Below are 6,166 nucleotides of genomic sequence, written 5' to 3'. Positions count from 1 at the left end.
GCCGTAGCAGGGAAGACCTGCGTACATCATCAGCAGACACGTAAGCTCCTTTCTTTCTCGAATCTTTTTAAGCTTTAGAGGTAGTCCAAAGCTTTATTCGGCTGTATTTTAAAGGTGTGGAACGGGTATTACAGGGTATTACAAGGTATTACACAGTATTACACAGTATTACAAAGTATTACACAGTATTACGTGGTATTACACAGTATTACTCTGTATTACACGGTATTACGCGGGTATTACACGGTATTACTGGCATCTTGTACAGGGTATTACGCAAGGTAAAACCCCCTCGGTTCTGCACAGCTCGTGTCCAGCCTCTCTTTCTCTCTCTCATAGAGAAGCAGCGGGACCGGAGGAAATAGAAAGGGGGAAGGGGGGATGACCGCGAAATTCGTCGTCGTAGCGGCCTCCACCGGACCGGACCTTGAACTCCGCGGTCTGGCGAGCCGCCGCGGCGCTTCGTGCCGCGCACCACCCGGCCCCCCGGGCCGCGGCCCGCCCGCCCACCTCTCCGCGGGGGAACCTCCGGCGGACGCCCAGCCTCCACCCCCCCCCCCAATCCCCTTCTCCGCTCCGAGACCGTCCCCGCGGTTATTCCCCGGACCGACCCGACGACTGTTTATATTCGACGGTAATGATGGAAATAATAACGAGACCTTATCTGTCGCATGGACTTGGCCGACAGTTTTGCACGCCTGCTAAACAACAACGTCTAATAATCCGCCTTCGTCGTGTCGTATTGCCTTTCGAACAATAAGTCGGGGTGAGGGGTGGGGCGCGGCGGAGCCCGGCGACGCAGTGACACCGGGGACCCGCCGCGGACACAGCTCCCATTGCCTCCCGCTCGACCCGACGAGCCCGCCAGGCCGGATGTTGGGTCATTCTCCGAATACATTGCGCTCGCGATGACGAAAAGGTAGCAGCAGCAGCAGTCGAAGCTCGCCCCGTCGCGGCTCACCGACTGCTTGGCTGACGGAGCGAGCGCGACCAGAAGTAGTGCTGCGGACCCAAGTCCAAGTAGTAGTGTGACACAGTGTTGTGACAGCCGTGTGTCACAAGGTCGCACTTACTTTGCCGAACGCATTGTGCCCGTCACGACGGGGTGGCGCGATCACGGCAGCACGGCAGGTGCTCGCGGCACGACCGTCAAATGGTCTAATACGAACCATGCGAGGCAGTAATTTGGACCACCTTCTTTTGGCTGCTCTTTGACACAGTGCAAAGCAGTCTATTCCTCGGCCTCCGTTGTGTTGGTTAAGGATGACACATTTAGATATCGAAATATGTCCCATGGCTGCCTCAATGAGGTGGTCCAAATAACCACATTAGATCATTTGACGGTAGTCTGTGTGAATGACACTCGCGATGACACTCGGACTCGGCTGTCGACATGCGACTGCATCATTTGACTCTGATGCAGACTGCGTGCCCGGTGGGCGGGGCCAGGGGCCGGCAGGCCGGCGGGAAGAGGTCAGCGGCGGAAACGACCGACAGCGGCCGAAAAAGAAAACACAGTAACAACAAAATTAAAAGAGGAGCGCGGGGTGCTGTGGTGTGTGAGTGTGTGTGTGTGTAGGGGGGGGGGGGTCCAACGTGGCCCGCCAAGGGCTGCTGCGGTGGCAGGCGCTGCCAGTGCCGCACACCGGTGAACCTTGGCCCACATGGCCCGGCGTGGCGCGGCGTGGCGTTGCCCTCTCCCCCTTCCCCCTCCCTCCCCACGGCCGCCGCGCCGTCTCACGCAGCTCGTGCGATGCCCTTCACACCGTCTTAAAAATTTTGTGGTTCGTGTGTCTCGTTTTGCCGCCCACTCTGCGAAAACAAGTCGTCCGGCTGGAAGGTCGTGTGTGTGTGCGTGCGGGACAATAATTCCAATAAAACGTGGACGGAAGAAGCAAAAGATCAACAGACAGTCTTATTTTCTGCGAATGACAACTATTTGTTTCGAACCAAAGCCGAAAACTAACGATGGTTGGTAACAAACCTCCCTAAAGAACGTGTACACATTTATTTAGTTCAGTCACTAGGCACTATACTTAATAGAAATGGTTTTTCAACTCGTTTCAAAAATAATATTAACAGAAATTATCTTATAAACTTATTTAAGTCTATTTTCACGATTTATTTCACACCCTCCAGACGCGAATACTAGAAAAGGCTAATTTAGAAAAGGGGGATGTGGGGCAATAAGGGCAGACGTGCCTTTTGCCGCCCGCCGCGCCCTCCCGACCACGGGGTGGGAGTCGGCGGCGCTGTGATATTGCGTCCAACCGCCAAAACAAAGCTAAACAAAAACGAACAATATAAATGAATTGGACGGAAGCAAATTTATTTGTTTTGAACGTGTATGTTTTTAAAGCTGCCTTGGCGGTGGCGGCGGCGGGGCGGGGTCATGCCAATGACGGGGACCGCGGCCCGGCGAGGCGCAGGCCGGATGCGCCGCGCCCGTCGTTCCGTGTTGTTCAGTGTTCACATAGCGTGCCAGGAGAAAGTACAACGTCAGTGAGAGTGCACCGCATGAGCGCCGTTTTATATAGGACGTCATATGGAAAGTCATTTATTTATATTATTGCTGAGCTTAACTTGAACTTGAAATTAAACTTAAACTTTAAATGCTCAGCTCTGTCAGGAAGCGCAAGGGGAGACCGCCCGGAAGACGGCGTGAAGTGAGGCGCCTGGCTTGAGACGTGGGATGTGAGGTGGACAGGCATGCCGACCAAAATCGCGAAAACATTTTAATTTTAGCGCGCCGCAGGCCAAGGTAGACGCTCATTTATCTCAGCTTCACACGGTTTTAACGTGCGTCTACCTTGTTATTGTTGGACGAAGACGCAGCGCGAGTTTATTCTTAGTTGTACTCTCTCTCTATTTGTACTCTATTTCAAAATTGACGCAGTTTGGGTGTGGCCCCTGCCCTCCCGTGCGGTGCGGTGTTACCTCGGCCACCCGGTGCTGGTGCACTGTAGTTTGAAGTGGCCCGCCTCTGCTATCGCGTTGCTGCCCGGGGGGCCGCAGCGCGGCGCAGCGTGACCGGACCGCGTCACACCACACCAGCGTCACGAGGAAAAAGCCGCAAAAAATGATACCCTGGTTCCGTTTCGCTCGCACTCGAAATACACTACACAATGCGTTGGGTAGTACTGTCCACCTTATCATGACGAGAGATGCGACTGAATCTGAATTGCACCGCGCAGTACTTTTCCCCTGTTGTAACGGAGGCGCGGCGGGTTGCGGTCGAGTGTGAAATAAAACTGAGTGACCAAACAAAAACTCCCGCACTTTTCAAACCGTCGATATAGTTATAGTATTCCCGCGCGGTTTTGTTGCAAGCCGGTCCGTTTCGCTCCGTTTCACCACCCACCCCATACTCGGCTGGCATAATGCCGCGTCTCGAGTTTGTCCACCCTCGTTTGCCCCTATGTGTTCAGGACTGGTTGGCAGCCACAGGTGGCCTGGCCGGCCTGGTCAGTCTCATGGGTCTCATGCCGGGGCAGGGCGGGGCGGGGCGGGGCGGCCGCTGGCCCGAACACAACGGCGAACAAGCCGCGCGCAAAGCCCCGTCACTGTGAGGAAAGCAAACCAGCTCTTCATTCTCAACGGAAAAAAAATAAACAGATCGAGATAGATAATCAAGGACTTGCAGATAAAATATCTCTTCCACAATGCGAAAATCAAATTAGCAAAAAACTCACCGTCAAGTCATTTCAAAGATAGCTATGCAAAATGAAACTAGCGAAAAGACGTTGCGTCGCGCGGGCGAAGCTCTGGCAGGCCAGTGTAGGGAAGCCCCGCGACGGGCCCCGTGCCGCCCACCTAACCCGGGCCGCCGCCGCGCCTCGCCGGTAAGGATTCCTTCCCGGCTGGACGGACTAGGAAGTGATTCACGGCTCCTCCTGGCCGAGCGCCCCGTGACGCACGGGCAGCACGGCCGGGCGACGTCACCGCGCAGAGCGTCACCGACCTCTCCACCCTCCGCGACTCGTCCTGCCTCGCATGACTCCTGCTGTGCTGCTTCAACAAGGGTCATGACGACAATATTCATCGCCAGTTAAATTGCTTACTTGTGGCGCGATTTGGCGTCAATTCAACATTGCCTCTCACCCCTCGCCCTCATCTGTTAGAGAGGGGAAATGAAAAGTAATGACAACACTTCACAGACCCACCCAAGTTCGCAATCAGCCCCCCCCCCCTCTCCCCCTTTCTCTCTCCATTCTCTTAATCTCCCGCCGCAGTTCACACAGACGACGACGACGTCGTCGCGGAGAGCACAGCCAGTCTCCGTGAATGGAAAGGGATTTTGCAACGTCCAGGCGGTCGCCTTCGCGCGCGCACGGGTAGTTGTAGTACAAGGGAGAGGGGCAGCGAGAGTGAAAAGAGAGAAAGAGAGAGGGGAGGTTAGTTCGGCGCCAGGCCAGGCCAGTACCGCGGTGTGGCCCGCAGAGACCTCAAGGTCAGGTTTTGGCAGCGCGTTGCACCCTGCTGCAGTGGCTGGGCCCGTGCCGCCCCCCCCCCCCTTCTCCCCGGCGGGCTGACCTTGCTTCCAGAGGCTTATGCAACTCCTCGCCTCAGGCTGCCGCCGGTGCTGCTGCCACTGCTGCCACTGCTGCCGCACCACATGCATATGCAACGGGCAAACGTTTTGGGAGAAGAACGGCTGTGGCGGGAGTTTTGCCAAGTCGCGCCCTCGACGCTGTCCGAAACGTTCCCGAAAATTTAGCGAAACGAAACAACAAATATGACCTGCCACGACTTTTCATCAAAATTACAATCATGATGTGAGCAGCCCAGCAGTAGAATTGGTTGATCCGGTTGGTTGTGCCGAGGCGATTTAGCAGCGCGATATTGCGGCGATCGCTTTTGCGCTAAACTTGAGGTGCGGCAGCTGCACCGACGACGCCGACAGGTGCGGCCAGCTGCCGCCGCTGGGCCTCGCTCGCTGCGTGAAATTGCGTCGCGTCGTTGACGCGTCGTCGTCTGAATGACCGGATGAATATGCTAATTCCCTTGGCACGGGCGAGGCAGGGCGGGGCGGGGCGCGACCGCCAGAAACACACTCGCCTGGCTTTAGCCATCAGAGCGGTTGCTAAATCGGCAAGAATCGTCGCAGCAATAACCCCAGACTGTCTCCCCCCTCCCTCTCTCTCTCTTGCTCTCGCTCTCGCTCTCGCTCTCGCGGGCGGCCCTGGCAGCGGGCGTGGGAGAGAGGGAGCGCGGCGGCGAGGGCGAGCGCGAGGATCACGTTTGGCAAAGGAGCAAACGCGACCGTGCTCGGCCCGAGTTGGGAGGAGGGCCCCGCGGCGGGACAAGCACAGGCCCGGGTGTTGGTGTTGGCGGCGCCGCCCCCGCAGAGGCGCAGAGGACGCCGTCGTGGCGGAGGAGCGCTCCTCCTTCGCGAGGGTCAGCGCCGGTGTCGCGCATGCGCCCTCGATGCGCCCTCTCCGCGCCCCGCGCCGCGCCAGGCGGTCGGGACGCGTGAACCACTTTCCGGCGCAAGTGTGTCAAGTTCATCTCATTCACAGACCGCGGCGAGGCCCCCCGGCCCGCGGCCACGTAGCCTGAGCCTGCCCCCGCCCCCCCAACCTCGTCTTTACCTCCTCACCGGGGGCCCCGCGCAGCCCCACTCCTCGACGCGACGTCCCCAGGAAACGGCGAGCGATACGGGAACGCTGTGTACATGTGTTATCGACCTCAGGTTCGACTCCCACCCCGTCGACCTCCACGTTTAACCACCTTCCCTCTTGGCCGCAGCCGCCCTATGACTCAGTAGCATTTGTATTACCATTACTTACTTCTGATCTGTTTTAAATGAAATGAATTGTCATAGAGAACGTTGCTCGGTATGACTTTAGGACGTATCCGAAATTAAGTAATTCAATTATCAAATATATTGCAATACAATGACGAGGAAAAAGAATATCAAAAGAAATGCACTCTCCGAAACTGCACTGCTAGCACGCTTTGTGCAGGGCAGGCGTGCTCAAATCGTACAGTGTAGAAATAGTATTAACACGTCAGATCTTAGTTTTTCGTCTTACGTGTCGACCAACAACCAAACGTGCCCATCATGGAGTTTTCGGCAACTTTTGCGCTCGCTACCGGGAAGACGACGTGCTTCCGTGTGTGTCAGTGAGCGGCGCGGGCGGGCCGGCGATTCATTCCCCCCCCC

At 56.7% G+C, this 6,166-nt stretch overlaps 1 protein-coding gene across 1 annotated transcript in view; it reads left to right on the top strand.

Moving 5' to 3' along the window:
• LOC127750957 (tribbles homolog 2-like) overlaps nucleotides 1-6,166 on the top strand; it is a gene marked incomplete in the record, with an annotated part of 54,057 nt that overhangs the window by 4,165 nt on the left and 43,726 nt on the right.

This window comes from Frankliniella occidentalis, unplaced genomic scaffold (genome assembly GCF_000697945.3).
Source record: "Frankliniella occidentalis isolate FOCC.00 unplaced genomic scaffold, Focc_3.1 Scaffold295, whole genome shotgun sequence".
Lineage (NCBI taxonomy): Eukaryota > Metazoa > Arthropoda > Insecta > Thysanoptera > Thripidae > Frankliniella > Frankliniella occidentalis.
This window is presented reverse-complemented; position numbering and strand designations above follow the sequence as displayed.